The following is a 20,882-nucleotide window of genomic DNA, read 5'->3' as shown; positions in this document are numbered from 1 at the left end:
ACCCGTCCAAGATAGACTGCAAAAACATTCAAAGATTCTCCATGTGACAGGAGCGCACTGTCCCAAAAAATGTTGTTAAAAAATACTGTACATGACAAGGACCGATTGCAAAAATCTGTAGTCAAAGATCCTCTATCTAACAGGACCACTGTGCAGTCTTTAATTACTTAGTGCCAAAATGCTGGTCAAAGATAATCCATATCCTTCTTTGAACCAGTGTCTTCTACAGTTGAAATGTCTTATTCGTCAAAAAATATCTGTTGTGCAAAACAAAAATTTCCACTGCAGAGGATGCTGATTCTCAGGAGGCTATGACATGTGCACTTCTGTTTTTAAGCATTGACTGCAAATGAAGTCAAAGACCCTCTATATGGCAGTGCTGTAGTGTTTTTAGGAATCTGCTACAAAGACACTGGAGGAAAAGTAGCGAGAACTTTTGGGGATAGACTGACAGATACAATATATTATTTTTTCATTAATATATATATATATATATATATATATATATATATATATATATATATATATATATCGTACACTGGACAGGTCTATCCCAGTTGACAATCATAATAGACTCGTGGGTTTTTGGTAAAATGTAAAAAAAACAAAAAAACATTTGGTTGTGTTTTAATGAGCTCATCATCTCTATAAGCAGCAAGTTGTCCTCTTGCAATCCAGAGGCAATCCATTCTGCACCGACCGCCGTGTTGCCATGGAAACACTCAAACGTCAAAGTCAAACATTACAAATTAGAGACCGTAGCCTGTCCAGCATTTTCCAGCTAAATTAACGTCCCTGCAAGCTTCTGTTCATGTGTTGTGTCCAATAGAATACAAGGATGGTGATTCAGCTGCTTCTGCACTCCACACCCACTCCTGTGCAGTGACTCACTTTGAACGCCCATACGCACATGCAGGGGCCTACCTGGAGCTGGCATGCTTGGAAGGGAGAGGTGTATTATAGGCGGCTGCAATCTGCATCTCTTGATGCCCACCCATTCTTACAAACCATTTATTCATTTTACTTATTTCAGTAGTTGTTAGATCTTTTAATGATGATTTAACTGACAAGACTGTCAAGTCATCTTCTGACTAAAGTGTCAAAAGTTCCAATTATACATAGACTTGTCACGATCTCCCTCACAATGCCGGAAAACGGTATCTAAATGAGAACTGACTCGTTCTTCACTTCATTGTTGGGAAATGCCTCAAAAACAAATCCTAATAACTAGAAAGTGGATTCGCATTAACACAATACAAATTACATAACTATTTTATAAACGCTTACCCAAAAGCCAAACCACCGCAAGACGATAGACCCCTGCTGTTTTTCTTGGAAATTAATTATTCCTTCATTCGCACCTTTCTCTCGTATTACCACTCGCACGGCTCTACTAGCATCACAGCTAACGTTACCCATGCTGCTACTTCTCTGCTCCGCGAGGGCGCATAGGTGTGTGACGTATGACGTGATAGTATATGACGCATGTAAGAAGTGCGCTTGCTGTCTGTGAGAAGGAGAGACAGGAAAGAGGGAAAAGAGCCTGTAGTGTAATGCCTGCAGCTAAAAGCAACTGCGCGAGAACGTATACTCGAATATCACGATAGTCATTTTCTATATCGCAGAGAGACAAACCCGCGATATATCGTGTATATCGATATATCGCCAACCCCCTAACCCAAAGGCTTCAACAATATATCAACAGGTTGTCTTTGTTCCGAGCTAAAATACTGGAGAATAAGCTTACAGTATTACGAGTAATTTCAGACAATATTTTTAATTCATAGAGAAGTCAAACATTGACATACTTTAGAGTAGTTGGTGTACAGCTTGTATAGCTTTATTATCCGCTGAAAATCAGTGAACACACAAACATTGTTGTCTAAATCAGGGGTGCCCAAACTACGGCCCCCGCGTCCAAAATCCAGCCCGGGAGAAGTTTTTATTATTATTATTTTTTTTAAATCTGTCCTTACTTATACATTTTCTATCGCTTGTTACTATCGGGGTCTCCTAGCCGCTCAGTCAAAAAGTTTGGGGACCCCCTGGTCTAAATAGATGGTAAGTAACAAATATATCTGGTTGCAGCATTGGGTCAGCAGTGCAGTGGTCCCGAGCTGCACGAATACTTTCATCAACACGTGCTGTGACTAGGTATGGGAATCGAAAACCGGTAACCGGTTCCCAGTGGATCAATTCCTTGGAATCGCTTGCCATCTCTTGACGTCATTAGGCAACGTGCGTAGTGACGTCATACAGCAACATGAGGCCAAAGCCGCAAAAACACTCCAAAGTTTGGCTATATTTCAGGGAAATATTGCAACACGACACCTTGTATTAATTACAAAATTGCCATTTCATCAAAGGAAGACATACGAGCAATAAGCTGAAACATTACAAAACTATAATGAGTGTTGCATTTTTTTAACGGCTGCAATCTTGTTCCAGCAGCAGTATCGCTAGGACATCATCAACTGAATACATGGTATCAACTAACAACAACTATCATATAAGCGATATTATTTGTTAAATTGAAATGAATGCCTTCTCAATTAGATGAGCTGGATGAGAGAGATTATGAATGGCTCTAAGGTAAGGCTGCAATAATTAGTCGACAAAAAAAATTTGTCGCCAACAATTATATTTGTTATATATTTGTTATATATATGTGTGTGTTGTCTCCTCTCTGAGCTGCAACCTTATCGTGGTAGAGGAGTTTGCGTGTCCCAATGATCCTAGGAGCTATGTTGTCCGGGGGCATAAAGCCCCCTGGTAGGGTCTCCCAAGGCAAACAGGTTCTAGGTGAGGGATCAGACAAAGAGCAGCTCGAAGACCTTTATGAAGAAGAAACATCATGGACCCAGATTTCCCTCGCCCGGACGCGGGTCACCGGGGCCCCCCTCTGGAGCCAGGCCCGGAGGTGGGGCACGATGGCGAGCGCCTGGTGGCCGGGCCTGTTCCCATGGGGCCCGGCCGGGCACAGCCCGAAGAGGCAACGTGGGTCACCCCTCCAATGGGCTCACCACCCATAGCAGGGGCCATAGAGGTCGGGTGCATTGTGAGCTGGGCGACAGCCGAAGGCAGGGCACTTGGCGGTCCGATCCTCGGCTACAGAAGCTAGCTCTTGGGACGTGGAACGTCACGTCACTGGGGGGGAAAGAGCCTGAGCTAGTGCGCGAAGTCGAAAAATTCCGGCTGGATATAGTCGGACTCACTTCGACGCACAGCAAGGGCTCTGGAACCACTTCTCTCGAGAGGGATTGGACCCTCTTCCACTCTGGCGTTGCCGGCAGTGAGAGGCGACGGGCTGGGGTGGCAATTCTTGTTTCCCCCCGGCTCAAAGCCTGTACGTTGGAGTTCAACCCGGTGGACGAAAGGGTAGCCTCCCTCCGCCTTCGGGTGGGGGGACGGGTCCTGACTGTTGTTTGTGCTTATGCACCAAACAGCAGTTCAGAGTACCCACCCTTTTTGGGAACGCTCGAGGGAGTACTGGAAAGTGCTCCCCCGGGTGATTCCCTTGTCCTACTGGGAGACTTCAACGCTCACGTTGGCAACGACAGTGAAACCTGGAGAGGCGTGATTGGGAAGAATGGCCGCCCGGATCTGAACCCGAGTGGTGTTTTGTTATTGGACTTTTGTGCTCGTCACAGTTTGTCCATAACAAACACCATGTTCAAACATAAGGGTGTCCATATGTGCACTTGGCACCAGGACACCCTAGGCCGCAATTCCATGATCGACTTTGTAGTTGTGTCATCGGATTTGCGGCCTCATGTTATGGACACTCGGGTGAAGAGAGGGGCGGAGCTTTCTACCGATCACCACCTGGTGGTGAGTTGGCTGCGATGGTGGGGGAGGATGCCGGACAGACCTGGGAGGCCCAAACGCATTGTGAGGGTCTGCTGGGAACGTCTGGCAGAGTCTCCTGTCAGACAAAGTTTCAATTCCCACCTCCGGAAGAACTTTGAACATGTCACGAGGGAGGTGCTGGACATTGAGTCCGAGTGGACCATGTTCCGCACCTCTATTGTCGAGGCGGCAGATCGGAGCTGTGGCCGCAAGGTAGTTGGTGCCTGTCGGGGCGGCAATCCTAAAACCCCTTGGTGGACACCAGCGGTGAGGGATGCCGTCAAGCTGAAGAAGGAGTCCTATCGGGTCCTTTTGGCTCATAGGACTCCGGAGGCAGTGGACAGGTACCGACAGGCCAAGCGGTGTACAGCTTCAGCAGTCGCGGAGGCAAAAACTCGGACATGGGAAGAGTTCGGGGAAGCTATGGAAAACGACTTCCGGACGGCTTCGAAGCGATTCTGGACCACCGTCCGCCGCCTCAGGAAGGGGAAGCAGTGCACTATCAACACCGTGTATGGTGCGGATGGTGTTCTGCTGACCTCGACTGCGGATGTTGTGGACAGGTGGAAGGAATACTTCGAAGACCTCCTCAATCCCACCAACACGTCTTCCTATGAGGAAGCAGTGCCTGGGGAATCTGTGGTGGACTCTCCTATTTCTGGGGCTGAGGTCGCTGAGGTAGTTAAAAAGCTCCTCGGTGGCAAAGCCCCAGGGGTGGACGAGATCCGCCCGGAGTTCCTTAAGGCTCTGGATGCTGTGGGGCTGTCTTGGTTGACAAGACTTTGCAGCATCGCGTGGACATCGGGGGCGGTACCTCTGGATTGGCAGACCGGGGTGGTGGTTCCTCTCTTTAAGAAGGGGGACCGGAGGGTGTGTTCCAACTATCGTGGGATCACACTCCTCAGCCTTCCCGGTAAGGTTTATTCAGGTGTACTGGAGAGGAGGCTACGTCGGATAGTCGAACCTCGGATTCAGGAGGAACAGTGTGGTTTTCGTCCTGGTCGTGGAACTGTGGACCAGCTCTATACTCTCGGCAGGGTTCTTGAGGGTGCATGGGAGTTTGCCCAACCAGTCTACATGTGCTTTGTGGACTTGGAGAAGGCATTCGACCGTGTCCCTCGGGAAGTCCTGTGGGGAGTGCTCAGAGAGTATGGGGTATCGGACTGTCTTATTGTGGCGGTCCGTTCCCTGTACGATCAGTGCCAGAGCTTGGTCCGCATTGCCGGCAGTAAGTCGAACACATTTCCAGTGAGGGTTGGACTCCGCCAAGGCTGTCCTTTGTCCCCGATTCTGTTCATAACTTTTATGGACAGAATTTCTAGGCGCAGTCAAGGCGTTGAGGGGTTCCGGTTTGGTAACCGCAGGATTAGGTCTCTGCTTTTTGCAGATGATGTGGTCCTGATGGCTTCATCTGACCGGGATCTTCAGCTCTCGCTGGATCGGTTCGCAGCCGAGTGTGAAGCGACCGGAATGAGAATCAGCACCTCCAAGTCCGAGTCCATGGTTCTCGCCCGGAAAAGGGTGGAGTGCCATCTCCGGGTTGGGGAGGAGACCCTGCCCCAAGTGGAGGAGTTCAAGTACCTAGGAGTCTTGTTCACGAGTGAGGGAAGAGTGGATCGTGAGATCAACAGGCGGATCGGTGCGGCGTCTTCAGTAATGCGGACGTTGTACCGGTCCGTTGTGGTGAAGAAGGAGCTGAGCCGGAAGGCAAAGCTCTCAATTTACCGGTCGATCTACGTTCCCATCCTCACCTATGGTCATGAGCTTTGGGTCATGACCGAAAGGATAAGATCACGGGTACAAGCGGCCGAAATGAGTTTCCTCCGCCGTGTGGCGGGTCTCTCCCTTAGAGATAGGGTGAGAAGCTCTGCCATCCGGGAGGAACTCAAAGTAAAGCCGCTGCTCCTTCACATCGAGAGGAGCCAGATGAGGTGGTTCGGGCATCTGGTCAGGATGCCACCCGAACGCCTCCCTAGGGAGGTGTTTAGGGCACGTCCAACCGGTAGGAGGCCACGGGGAAGACCCAGGACACGTTGGGAAGACTATGTCTCCCGGCTGGCCTGGGAACGCCTCGGGATCCCCCGGGAAGAGCTAGACGAAGTGGCTGGGGAGAGGGAAGTCTGGGTTTCCCTGCTTAGGCTGTTGCCCCCGCGACCCGACCTCGGATAAGCGGAAGATGATGGATGATGGATGAATTATATTTGTCGACAATAGTCACGTTTTTCCGGCCGGAAGTGGGTCACTCGCCTCAACAAGGGCAGTGACAACATGTTAAGAGGATATTTCCTCCTATCTTTGTTAAAAACATGAATACCTTGCTCATTGTGCAAAGCGAACCTTGTTTTTACGACAGTACATCTGTGATACGCCAGCCTTTAAAGCGGAGACATGATGTCGAACATTTGGAGGGAGGATACGGTCTCAAACTCTGTAAGATTGTTAGCAAATGCCTTGCTATCTCGCTAACAAGAGTGAGGCGTAGTTGTGTGAAAAAAAATAACTAACTGTCATTTTAGCCAAAGACAGTCAGCCAAACTTTGTCTACATGAATTAAAGTACGTTGTAAAGCAGAATATATTTGCAATGCCGGAAAAAAACAGCACTTTAACTTTAACCGCGCGTGAACGCGCATACACAGACAGGCACCAATGTAGAGATATTATAAGATTAAACATACAATCTGTTAAATGGACAACATTTTTAGAATTAATCAAATATAGAATTCTGCACATTGAGTCTATTAGAGTGCTAAAGCTGCCAAGCGTTAATCAATAGTCAATATACCAGTGTACAGCTTTTTAAACAAAATGCTTTTCATTTTTTGAAGTTTGTGTTTTGTTGTCTGTGTTCATTGCTGCCACTTTAACTGTTTTTAAAAATACATAAACAATGTTAATATTTTTAACACTTTACTTTCCTTTTCTTTTAAATTAACATTTTAATAGTGATTGTATATTTTGTAACAGCTGAATGAGCAGCACAGTTACAGTGTAAATAAATATTTATGAAGGAATTAGTCATATTTGTGGTTAGTAAGCACATGCATAAAATAACTTAAGCTGCATTTATAGGTCGATGGAAAAATGTATTATCCGTCTAGTCGTTAAGATAATCTATCAAAATAATCATTAGTTGCATCTCTACTCTGAGGCGGGCAGTACTGGCTCCAGGTGACATCTGCGCCAGACAAATGTCATTGAGCAGTGACTAAGTTTGTGGTCAAAAGCTTGTACCCTTTTGCCAAAGTACAGATTTTAATTTTCGGTTGGCGCATGTTCAATTGTAGTCAGAGAAAAGTTGCATGTTTTCCTCCCACCAGATGTTTAATCAGTTCCATTATAAAAGGTGCAACACTTATTAGAATATGATGTAAAAGTCCATTCATGTCTGCAATTTAACTTAAAATGTGAAACTGTTTATGTGCGCTATGTCTATGAGTTTTTTCCCCTTGGCCCAGGCTTAGACTGAATTTTTTTTTCTCACCCCCGCCCCCACCATAGCATTTACTGCACCTGTTTGCCACCTTTTTTGTAAGAGGCGTCGGAAGTTGGCAGACCCGTCAGCGAACCTGTTCTGTTTAGTTGTAATGTTTGTCTGATCTTGAATGGGATTTTGCTGAAAATCTTGATTTCCCCTTGAGGATTAATAAAGAATATCTGATTCTGATCTGATTCTGTGATTAACTCATTACATGCGAAGGAGGCATGTCAAGTCCTATTTTTTCTTATTTTTTATTTATTTATTTAATTTTTAATTCTATTTTGTTGATGGCTTACAATTTTTGAAATGCCACATTTTCTGAGAATTTTAACTGAACGTTATTGCAAATTGTAAGCCATAATCATCAAAATTAAAATAAAGGCTGAAAACATCTTACTTTACATGTAATAATTTAATATATGTTATTAAATGTTACATTCTTGTGGAATTTCCACATTCTTTATTTTGTTAAATTACACAGAAAAATATTTATTTCTTCAATACCCTTTTTTTTTATAGGGCTGGGCTATATTGGCTTTTATTATCGCAAAATGTTATGCTGTATCGCGATATACGATAAATAGCGATATTTTTCCTTAGCCTTAAATGAACACTAGATGCATATAATCACAGCAGTATGATGATTCTATGTGTCTACATTAAAACATTCTTCTTCATACTGCAATAATATATGGTACTTTTAAACATTCATGCAGAGAGGGAAATCAAAACTAAGTCAACTGACCAAAACTGTATTTATTAAATACTCTTCATTTTCTCGCGGGTGACTTTTTAAATGAAAGAACCAATTAGTAGTGCTGCTACTTTTGGTAGCAACACTTCTGCGGCATATTTTGCATATTGCTGTTGTCTGCTGAATATCTTCCCGCTTGAAGCCAAACCACCGCCAGATGATGGACCCCCTGCTGTTTTTTGGGGCATTAATTGTTCTTCCTCCATTTGTGATCAGTTTCGCAACTTCTCTCTCTTGTATTGTCACTCACTCCCGCTCTGCTTGCACCACCTGTCTCAGCTATTGTTAGCCATGCTGCTACCTCTCTGCTCGGCGAGAGCGTATGACGCTACACGCGCGACAGTATGTAAGAAGGTGGGCTTGTTTTACGTCTCTGTGAGAAGGAGAGACGAGAAGGAGTGAGAAACGCCTGCAGTGTAATGCCCACAGCTTAAAGCAACTGTGTGAGAACGTATACTCGAATATTACGATATAGTCATTTTCTATATTGCACAGAAACAAACCGGCGATGCATCGTTTATATCGATATATCGCCCAGCCCTACCTCAATGTACGCTTTGTATAGTCATGGTACTACCAAACTAAACAAAATTGATGCCTATACTTTTTTGGGGGAAAAAAACAACAAAAGTGTGTATAAATGAAAGAACAGATAAAGAACCAAATTGTTAAGCATAATCAAAAGTGGAATCGGAACTGGAAAAATCCTATCAATTCCCATCAAGATGTGACATTGTGAAGCAGAAACCTACTCAGTGGGCTATTGGTTAGAGTGTCCGCACTGAGATCAGTAGGATGTGAGTTCAAAACTCAGCCGAGTCATACCAAAGACTATAAAAATGGAACCCATTACCTCCCTGCTCAGCACTCAGCATCAAGGGTTGGAATTGGGGGTTAAATGACCAAAAATGATTCCCGGGCGCGGCACCGCTGCTGCCCACTGCTCACCTCACCTCCCAGCAGGGTGAACAAGGGAATGGGTCAAATGCAAAGGACAAATTTCACCATACCTAGTGTGTGTGTGACAATCATTGGTACTTTAACTTTAAAGGGGAACATTATCACCAGACCTATGTAAGCGTCAATATATACCTTGATGGTGCAGAAAAAAGACCATATATTTTTTTAACCGATTTCCAAACTCTGAATGGGTGATTTTTGGAGAATTAAACGCCTTTCTGTTTTTGCGATGACGTCAGAACGTGACATCTCTGAGGTAATACAGCCGCCATTTTCATTTTCAACACATTACAAACACCGGGTCTCAGCTCTGTTATTTTCCGTTTTTTCGACTATTTTTTGGAACTTTGGAGACATCATGCCTCGTCGGTGTGTTGTCGGAGGGTGTAACAACACTAACAGGGAGGGATTCAAGTTGCACCACTGGCCCGAAGATGCGAAAATGTCTGCCGCCAGACCCCCATTGAATGTACCAGAGTGTCTCCACATTTTACCGGCGATGACAAACATGACACAGAGATGTATGGATAACCTGCAGATGCATTTGCAACAATAAAGTCAACTAAATCACAAAGGTGAGTTTTGTTGATGTTGACTTATGTGCTAATCGGACAAATGTGGTTGCGGCGTGACTGCCAGCTAATCGATGCTAACATGCTACGATAATCGACGCTAACATGCTATTTACCGGCGGTGCTAAAGCAGACATGGCACAGAGATGTATGGATAACCTACAGATGCATTTGCAACAATAAAGTCAACTAATTCACAAAGGTGAGTTTTGTTGATGTTGACTGCCAGCTAATCGATGCTAACATGCTATTTACCGGCGGTGCTAAAGCAGACATGGCACAGAGATGTATGGATGTATGGATAACATGGATAACACTTACCAATCGAAGGATTTAAGTTGCTCCAGTATCATGAGATGCGAAAGTCCTGATCGTTTGGTCCGCACATTTTACCGGCGATCCTAACGCAGGTATCTGGCCATGCTATGGCTATGAATAGCGTCAAAAGCTATTAGCTCAATAGCTTCAGTTTCTTCTTCAATACTTTCATACTCCAACCATCCGTTTCAATACATGCGTAATCTGTTGAATCGCTTAAGCCGCTGAAATCCGAGTCTGAATCCGAGCTAATGTCGCTATATCTTGCTGTGGTATTCGCCGTTGTTTGTTTACATTGGAAGCACTGTATGACGTCACAGGGAAATGGATAGTCACATCGCAAATAGCGAAAATCAAGCACTTTAAAGCTTTTTTTTTTTAGGGATATTCGGGGGACCGGTAAAATTTTGAAAAAAACTTCAAAAAATACAACAAGCCACTGGGAACTGATTTTTATTGTTTTTAACCCTTTTGAAATTGTGATAATGCTCCCCTTTAAACGGGTCCACATGGCAGTTATCCAAAATGATATGGAGTAGTTTTTTGCTGAAGAAGCTGAAAATGATGGAGACAACAACTATGTCTTCTCTACACTTGAACCCAATTGAACACTTTTGGGTTGTCCAAAGAAGTAAAAAAAAGGGTAAGGCAGAATAAACACAAGGTGTCCAACATCTACCAGTCATCATGGAAGAAGATGGTTCTAACAACATGTGCTGCTCTGCTCAAATTCCAGGTCAAATAGGTGTAATGAGGCAGTAGTTTTCACAATTACCCTATTTGAACATGACCAATGGCTGCGTTGACTCATTCTGAGTAAAAATTAAACAGATACTGCTATACAAGCTACACTGACTACTCTATACTACATCCAACTTCACCTTCTATAGTACTGTCCCTTGACAAGATAGAATAACATTATGTGACGTATGGACTCACTTGGCAGGATCCATTAGGGATCAATCTGAATTTAGAAAGTTTACTATCTCTAAGGCTACCCTAACTTCAATTGAACATAAATGTGACATGCAGGTCTAGTCTCGAGTAACTACATTCATTCTATTCTGGTGTATATATAGAAAATTCCCTAAAATGTATGTTTTCCCGGGTTCCTCGACTAAGAGGAAGGAGAATAGAGTAGTGCCTCTGACAGGACATTCACTCTTATCTCAGCACATGAGCGAGCCTACCGCCGAGCTGCAGTCCAAGGGTTCCGTCCACTGCTCCGGTACAAAAATAACACGTTATGTTTGGCGCCATTTGATCCCTCCTGGATCTAACTCAAATAAAGTCAATGTTTGCCGTGACCTCCACCACGCTCCTGCAGAGAGGGTTAGGATCAGGGAAGAGCTGGTGTCAGCTGGTCGTCCGCGAGTGTGAGGCAACAAGTTACAGAGCGCTAACTGAAACCACGTGCCAAACGATTAGCAGCTTCTCTGCTGCTGCTATAAAACGTAGATGCACGCCACACAAATATATATATATATATATATATATATATATATATATATATATATATATATATATATATATATATATATGTGTATATATATATACATATTTACATCAACAAGTCTTCGACAGCAGATGGAAACTTGGAAAGTGTCATTTATATCTGGAACCAAACATGGAAAACATGCTTTATAATGTGAACATCCTTATTTATACATGTTCTGCTGTACAGAATAATTATTTAGGGTGTGGCGGTACCTAATAATCATGACATGATTTCTGGTAGAGTAATGGAACAAATGCATAGCATAAAATGTTCAATGAAAGAATGTTGTATACCAAACAAATCGGATTATGAATGCATGTACCTTACATGAGACCTGGGCGATATGGCCTAAAAATAAAATAGATTTTTCTCACAACAGATTTGATTTCTGATTTTCCAATTTATTCCCTGCTTTTTAAACAAACCGATACATACAAATGACAGAGAATTAAAAACAACTTTCACTTTATTTTGTTCAAAACTAGTTGCTTGAAAATACACTGCATCTTACTCTAAGCAAAATTCAAATTTATTTTGGACCAAATATGAATTTTACTTTTTATACAATAATTTTCAAATAACTAAATTAAGAGCTTCATCTGGGAGGCAATACTTGTGCTTGAATAAAATACTTCTGCAAATAAATATAAATATATACACAAAGATACTAATAATCATTAAAAAGTAATAAAAAATCAATCACATCAATAAAGTGCAAACTTAAAACTTATGACTTGAATAAAATAATTTTGGAAATAAAAATGTCTGCGTTTATACAGCCATTTAAACTATAGAGACCTCCTAATGCTTCATTTTTATTTACAAAAGTATTTATTCAAGACAGAAGTTTTGCCTCCCTTTGGAAGCTCTATATTAAATAACTATTTGATCAGAACAATGCATATTGATCAACATACCAAAACATTGCAGTGCCAATGCAAGAATTAGCTACAATAGCTCAAATTCATCCGTTTAGTTTTTTGAAAATGATTTAATACAAAATCTAATTCATACTACTTTTAAAAAGAACCCACTTTATAAAAAAAATATTTTGCTAAGAAAAAAAATGCAGTGCATGCAGTGACATTTTAAACTACTGTTTTCTGATGAAATAAAAGTAAAGCTTGTCAATAATGATCTCAGTCGTGTGAATTAATTGGTTTCTTTAAAAACTAGGGGAGGGGGGAAAATCAGAAACAATTGCAAAGCAAATTTTTGTGAATTTTTTTTTAAAAGGCTTATTTCGTAACCCCTTTGGTTATTATTGGTTCTGGGTATCATGACTAATTTCACAAATGGACTAAATTTTGATTCTTTAGTTTCTAAAATAAATCACAATTCGATCTGCACCTAATTAATGAAAATGTCTCAACTCTGTTACAGAATACAAATGCACTTTGTCTTTGGACAGTTTAAATTTGATCTATTAACAAGACCGTGTCAAGTCACAAAACCAAATCATCAGAGCTTATTATTTCGAAATAAAAGAACTGAAAGTGAAAGTCTACTTGCATTACGGGTCTGTTTCTTTAGTACATCGTAATAACAGTAAACATGGAAGCTATTTTTCTGAGGCCCCTATTTTTTTTTGGCCGCAGTCAGAGAGAATGTAACGCACAGCGATTTTATTGTGAAGGCCGATAGCGAGCGCTTGTTGTTGTTGTTTTTTTTTCAAGCACTTTACTACAGTGCTGTGTGTGCAGGGAGGTGAGGATAATGAATAAATGATACAATGATTCTCCCGAGATAGAGCAGCTCAGGTTAGCATAGTGTAATGCTGCTGCTGATTCACACACCAGATTACTAATGGAGGGAATCATATATAAAAAGATCCTGCGAATGACGGGGTATTATGGTGTTTTTTAAAGCTAATTCTGCAAAAATGCCAGTCTCTGATCTTCTATTTCAGTAGTCCCGAACCCCCTCCTATTTTGAAAGAATCCTCACTTCCGACTATGCGTCACACTTTCGCAGTTCACTGAGCCTTCATGATTGTGTGCGGTTATGGCAAGCTAACAAAAGCAGTTATAGGGAAAATAGGACAGGGGTCCTACTAATTCTACATTAAAGTGAGTTTATTTTTGTGTGAAAACATTCCAGTAATTGGTGTGATATGCAGAAACTGAAAAAATACCAATAATAGCAATGCCACTGCTGCATACGTTGCATATGTCACTTATATGTATTTCACAGGGCAGCATGGTGGTGCAGGGGTTAGTGCATGTGCCTCACAATACGAAGGACCTGAGTTCAATCACAGGCTCGGGGTCTTTCTGTGTGGAGTTTGCATGTTCTCCCCGTGACTGTGTGGGTTCCCTCCGGCTTCCTCCCACCTCTAAAAAACATGGACCTGGGGATAGGTTGATTGGCAACACTTAATTGGCCCAAGTGTGTGAATGTTGTCTGTCTATCTGTGTTGGCCCTGCGATGAGGTGACGACTTGTCCAGGGTGTACCCCGCCCTCTGCCCAAAAGCAGCTGAGATAGGCTCCAGCACTCCCCACAACCCCGAAAGGCACATGCGGTAAAAAATGGATGGATGTATTTCACATTGTTTCTTGCATATAGAAATAATTATACTCTATAAAACGTTCATATTTTGAGAATCTAGAACAGATTAGAATTTACATCATTTCTTATGGGAAAAATTGTAATCTGTTTTTGTACGATTTGGTCCTTGAATCTTTTGGAGCGCATAACTAACGAAAACCAATGTTCTACTGTTATGCACACTAATGGTTTCCTGTGCTTAATGGGTCCAATACTGTTGTTAGTGGCTTATTTCTACAAAATACATTGTTGTCAAACAGTTGCTTGTTTCTCAAGATAGGTGACTTACAAGAGTCTCACTGGGGAGCGATGAAACGTACATTGGAAAGGTTGTAAATGTGGCGACTTCCTTATCTGCCTGCTGGTGTAGCTCTGAGAGTGACGGCAGCCCCGCCAAGTAGCTGATAACCCGGGCACGGGAAGCCTTACACTACCAGGAGCTCTGGAGGTCCGCAAGATCAACAAGCATTGCAAAGCCTACTTGGCTTCTCACCTTCCGATGATATAAATAGAAGAGTTAGCACAATGTTAAGCAGGTTTGAAAGAAGTGAAAGTGGAGCTGCTTAATCAAAATTGCTCGTTAAGGCCAGGATTATCCTTAGTGGGGCGGTGTATCACATTTCAAAGCTTTAAAATGTGTCGTTTCCTTTATAGTAAGGACAGATACTTTAGTTAGAAAAACTTATGCCAACAGCCTTCTATAGTCCATGTTCACTGGGAAAGTACGCGCCTTGAGGGGCGCACTAATTGATCAGATGTCGTCGCAAAATTTTGGAATGGCCTCCAGGACCATCACCAATATGGTGGGAAAAATGATCGATACTCCAATGCATCAAGGTTAAAACGTGGGCAATTTATGAATCGATTGAAAAATGTCCAAACATCAATTATTCACATATGATAAAGTAATCCAGACTACAGATCGACCGGTATGTTTCTTTCAGGGCTAATACCGATAATTAGAGCTGGTTAATGATGTCAAAGGTCACCAAGACAACCATTAGTAACGTAGTTTGTTGTATCTAATATCTTTTTAAGGGGTGGTAAACTTACAAAGTCAGAGGGACATCAAATATTTATTTCCCCTACTGCAGTGTGTCAAACTCATTTTACCTCAAAGGCCACATGAAGGAAAACCTATTCCCAAGCGGGCCAGACTAGTAAAATCATGGAACGATAACTTAAAAATAGAGACAATTGTGTGTTCTTTGTTTAACAATAGAACAAGCACATTCCGAAATTGTACAAATCATGTTTTACACTTAAATGTTGTGGTTAAAAGTATTGTATCTTCATTTGGTGTTATTTATATTGTCTGTATACTTAAAGTGATAATGTTCATTATAGTAATAGGTGGAATCGAGTCTGGTGTTCATTTTTAATCAATCAAAAAATGAAATGAATAACATCAATATCATATAACTGGTTGTCAATGTAATTTACTCTTTTTCCTCAACTGATGAACTAACATGTGGTTTATTCTGTAAATATGTTGCATCTTCTACAACTAAACATTTGAGTTTGGACTCATGTCATTAAGCACACATGAAGTTAAAAGGCAGATATTATTATACATGTTATTTCAGCATATTTAGGTGCCCTCTAAAATTTGTTAAGTATGTCACGAAATGCACAGATTATTAAAAGCATTATTTTGGTTGAAACGTCACAGGTTAGATCAGTGGTTCTCAACCTTTTTTCAGTGATGTACCCCCTGTGAACATTTTTTTAAATTCAAGTACCCCCTAATCAGAACAAAGCATTTTTGGTTGAAAAAAAGAGATAAAGAAGTAAAATACAGCACTATGTCATCAGTTTCTGATTCAATAAATTGTATAACAGTGCAAAATATTGCTCATTTGTAGTGGTCTTTCTTGAACTATTTGGAAAAAAAGATATAAAAATACCTAAAAACTTGTTTAAAAATAAACACGTGATTCAATTATAAATAAAGATTTCTAAACATAAGTAATCATCAACTTAAAGTACCCTCTTTGGGGATTGTAAAAGAGATCCATCTGGATTCATGAAATTAATTCTAAACATTTCTTCACAAAAAAAGACATCTTTAACAACAATATTTATGGAACATGTCCACAAAAAAATCTAGCTGTCAACACTGAATATTGCATTGTTGCATTTCTTTTCAAAGTTTATGAACTTACATTCATATTTTGTTTAAGTATTATTCAACAAATGTATTTATAAAGGATTTTTGAATTGTTACTATTTTTAGAATATTTTTTGAAAATCTCACGTACCCCTTGGCATACCTTCAAGTACCCCCAGGGGTACGCGTACCCCCATTTGAGAACCACTGGGTTAGATTACCAACAACATATCGGACAATCAAGGCATTAATATAACAATCCAAATTTTGTATACCATCACCAATAACCGCCGCAAGTACGCAGTGTCTAAACATGGAAGTGTTTAACACACGGCACATAGCTCCGCCCCCTCTGAAGTCATGTGCACACCTGAGGCAGGGGATACAAATAATTGCAATTGCCACATCTAGTGAACACATTTAGAATAGCGGTTTCTTTCATTCAAAAATTTCAGCTTATGTTAATTAAATGGCAAACTCATTGTGCAGATTGGACAAAACCTGTTTTCCGGCTTGATCCAGCCCGCGGGCCGTATGTTTTTAGACACTCTTGGTCTACTGCAGGGGTAGGGAACCTATGGCTCTAGAGCCAGATGTGGATCTTTTGATGACTGCATCTGGCTCTCAGATCAATCTTAGCTGGCATTGCTTAACATAATAAGTAATGAATAATTCCGCTGATAATCACAGTGTTAAAAATAACGTTCAAAAGATAAGACATTCTCATGCATTTTAATCCAAACATCCATTTTCTATCGCACCTGTTCAAGAAGTCGCATTTATGGTGAGAAGTATTATATTTATTATTGGTTAGCTTTAGAATAAGTGAATTATATTTATATAGCGCTTTTTCTCTAGTGACTCAAAGCGCTTTACATTGTGAAACCCAATATCTAAGTTACATTTAAACCAGTGTGGGTGGCACTGGGAGCAGTTGGGTAAAGTGTCTTGCCCAAGGAAACAGCGGCAGTGACTAGGATGGCGGAAGCGGGGATTGAACCTGGAACCCTCAAATTGCTGGCACAGCCACTCTACCATCCGAGACATACAGCCCCAATAACGTTATTAAAAAGAATAACAGACTTATTATTCTCTAAAAATGTTGGTCTTACATAAAAATGCATGCATTTAATTGTATTCAGTGTTAAAAAATATTATATGGCTCTCACTGAAATACATTTTAAAATATTTGGCTTTCATGGCTCTCTCGGCCAAAAAGGTTCCCGACCCCTGGTCTACTGGATAGCACGGCACCTACGCTCTTGTTATGCACAATATTGGAATGTATGAGAAAATCCAGACGATGCCCCTTGGGATACATTGTGGTACTCAATACCACCACAAAATTGTTGATATATTAATGAAAAGGGTGTATTTTCTTTGCAGGAGGGTTGGGGGGAAAAAAAGCAGCTGGGAAAGACAGACCTCGCCTCCGTTTTCTTTCAAGGAGTTCTAAAATTAGCCTGGAATTCAGTTCTGTGCTTCTCTTACCCACGGCCCCCAAACTCTCATCATTGCACCCTTCCTCCTCACTCAGCCAGCCACCAATATAAACAACATAGCATGAATACAGGGAAAGACGTCTAAAGGCTTCTTCACAAAGGCCAATTACGCCAAAACCACACGCCGGTGGTTTATTTGACAAGTCAGCCCTTTCCTCGCAGCAGATTCAATACATCCGTCGACAACAGCGCTTTAAATGGGGTTCAAATGACAATTGAGAACTTGTTTTTTTGCACGGTGGCATTCTTGAGTGGGGAACAGGTAGGCTGCGTTGTTACCACAGAGACGTCTACCCTATAAATGACGCATTGCAGCGCTGCTGTCTTCGCTCCGGTCGACAATGACGTGACTCGGTGGAAAATGTTGACTGTAAATCAGATGGCGAGAAAATTTCATCAGCTTCTGTGCACCAATGTTTGAACTAACAGTGTAAGGTGGTTTACAAACATCTGCTCCGCCACGCCGCTGAGCGGTCGCCGGCTGTGGCGAATGTCTGACGATCGCAAACAGGCGACAGTGCTTGACGCTAAAGCCGGGCAGCAGTGTGTCGCAATACATTTATTAAAGGCCTACTGAAATGAGATCTTCTTGTTTAAACGGGGATAGCAAGTCCATTCTATGTGTCATACTTGACCATTTCGCAATATTGCCATATTTTTGCTGAAAGGATATAGTAGAGAACATCGCAACTTTTGGTCGCTAATAAAAATGCCCTGCCTTTACCGGAAGTAGCATACGATGACGTCACTGGTTGTAGGGCTCCTCACATCCTCACATTGTTTATAATGTGAGCCTCCAGCATCAAGAGCTATTCGGACCGAGAAAGTGACAACTTGCCCATTAATTTGAGCGAGGATGAAAGATTTGTGGATGAGGATATTGATAGTGAGGGACTAGAAAAATAAAAAAAAATAAAAAAAATAAAGTACAAAAAAAAAATAGGCGATTGCATTAGGAGCGATTCAGATGTTTTAGACACATTTACTAGGATAATTCTGGGAAATCCCTTATCTTTCTATTGTGTTGCTAGTGTTTTAGTGAGTTAAATAGTACCTGATAGTCGGAGGGGTGTGTCCACGGGTGTGTTGACACCAGTCGCTGATGAAAGTCACGACAGCTGCATGGACGGCGCAAGCTCCACTGATCTCCGGTAAGAGGCGACTTTTTACCACAATTTTCTCACCGAAACCTGCCGGTTGACAAGTGGTCGGGATCCATGTTCGCTTGACCGCTCTGATCCATAGTAAAGCTTCACCTCCGGGAATTTTAAACAAGGAAACATTGTGTGTTTGTGTGACTAAAGGCTAAAGCTTCCCACCTCCATCTTTCTACTTTGAATTATCCATTATTAATTGAACAAATTGCAAAAGATTCAGCAACACAGATGTCCAAAATACTGTGTAATTATGCGATGAAAAGAGACGACTTTTAGACGCAAGTGGTGCTGGCTAATATGTCCCCTCCAACCAATAACGTCACAAACACGCGCCATCATACGCGTACGTTTTCAACAGGAGACTCCACGGGAAATTTAAAATTGTAATTTAGTAAACTAAACCGGCCGTATTGGCATGTGTTGAAATGTTAAGATTTCATCATTGATATATAAACTATCAGACTGCGTGGTCGGTAGTAGTGGGTTTCAGTACGCCTTTAAGTGACATTTTTGCAATTTTAACTTTGATTTTTTTCTTTACTCGTGAAATATGCACTGTCCTCACCTAGCAATCATGTTGTACATAACACTAAGTTGTTGTATTTGTTTTAAAATTTGAGGTTTGACTTATGCAGTAGCTATTTTAGACTGTCCTATTCATACAAAGTTAGCATCCAATATTCATTTCACCAGAATTTGGTGACTGTATGCAGAAAAGCATTTGCTGTTTTACGTTACTATTCCGTTAAAATCTAATTTATTAAATGTTTGTACAAGTTTAAACTAAGAGCCATGATAATTGATTGTAAATAATGTAAATAATTCAATGTACCATATTTTTCGGACTATAAGTCGCAGTTTTTTTCATATACTCCGGAGCGACTTATGTGTGAAATTACTACCACATTACCGTAAAATGTCAAATAATAGTATTCATCTCATTCGAGGAAAAGACGAAGAAAATGTCAGCAATCGTCACACACAAGTCAACCAATAAGAATTCGGCGGGGAGGGTCATGGCCGTAGCTATTGAAATGGATCATTTCATCATTGGCGGTTACTTATAAAAACTGAGAAGGGCTGAAGGAAAATTGGACCAAAAATGAAATTACAAGCTGGATCGTGAGAACATCCGCACTGTAACACAACATAAACACAACAGAACAAATACCCAGAATCCCATGTATCCCAAACTCTTCCGGGCTACATTATACACCCCCGCTACCACCAAACCCCGCCCACCTCAACCGACGCACACGGAGAGGGGTGGGGGGTAGTGGGGGTGTATAATGTAGCCCGGAAAAGTTAAGGATGCATGGGATTCTGGGTATTTGTTCTGTTGTGTTACAGTGCGGATGTTCTCCCGAAATGTGTTTGTCATTCTTGTTTGGTGTGGGTTCACAGAATGGTGCATATTAGTAAGAGTGTTAAAGTTGTTTGAATTACTCTGTGTAACCTGTATGGCGGTTGAACAAGTATGGCTTCCAGTCACTTTCCCGTTGAGTCAGCAGCCGCACACTAGATGTGGCCGGCTGGCACTCATATAGCATACTATTAAAGCGGACGCGACGAGATGATCGAGAGGACGTTTAAGGCATTTCCATCACGGCACGCCCACAATATTGTTGTCTGGGTGAAAATCTGAGAATGTTATCCTGGGGAGAGGCACTGAAATCCGGAGAGCCTCCCGGAAAAATGGAGTGATCCAAGAGTCGCATGCGGCTTCGGAGCCGCGGGTTGCCGACCCCTGAATTATATTGTACACCACCGGAAGCCTAGGGCAGCAGCTTTTTAGGGACGTCACTTCCTGTGCAGTACAGCGCGCAGCCATTTTGTGGAGGCGGAGCCCTCTAGGTCACATCCTGTTTACGCAGTTACTCAATCGCCATTTCTCAGCACTTCGGCGTGTTTCTTTTCTCACCATTCACCAAGTTTTGTCTAATTTGCTTACGTGATATAGGTCCAAAAACAGTCAAAAAAACAACCTGGAAAGGAAGAGGAATAAAGACATAACCCTTCTCCCTGCACCCTCTGCCTTTGCTCCCTTTTCCACCTCCTGTCTCTACCTTTGTCTACTCTTGTCTATTGCATGCCACAAACATTTGCCAACACCAAGGTAACTTTTGTTTAAAT

The 20,882-nt window shown here is 41.8% G+C and overlaps 1 protein-coding gene across 4 annotated transcripts in view; it reads right to left on the bottom strand.

Annotated features, from left to right (window-relative positions):
• The window catches only part of tmem131l (transmembrane 131 like), a 70,336-nt gene that overhangs the window by 39,075 nt on the left and 10,379 nt on the right, over positions 1-20,882 (bottom strand). The window lies entirely within an intron of this gene.

Source organism: Nerophis ophidion, linkage group LG01 (genome assembly GCF_033978795.1).
Source record: "Nerophis ophidion isolate RoL-2023_Sa linkage group LG01, RoL_Noph_v1.0, whole genome shotgun sequence".
Taxonomy (NCBI): domain Eukaryota; kingdom Metazoa; phylum Chordata; class Actinopteri; order Syngnathiformes; family Syngnathidae; genus Nerophis; species Nerophis ophidion.
This window is presented reverse-complemented; position numbering and strand designations above follow the sequence as displayed.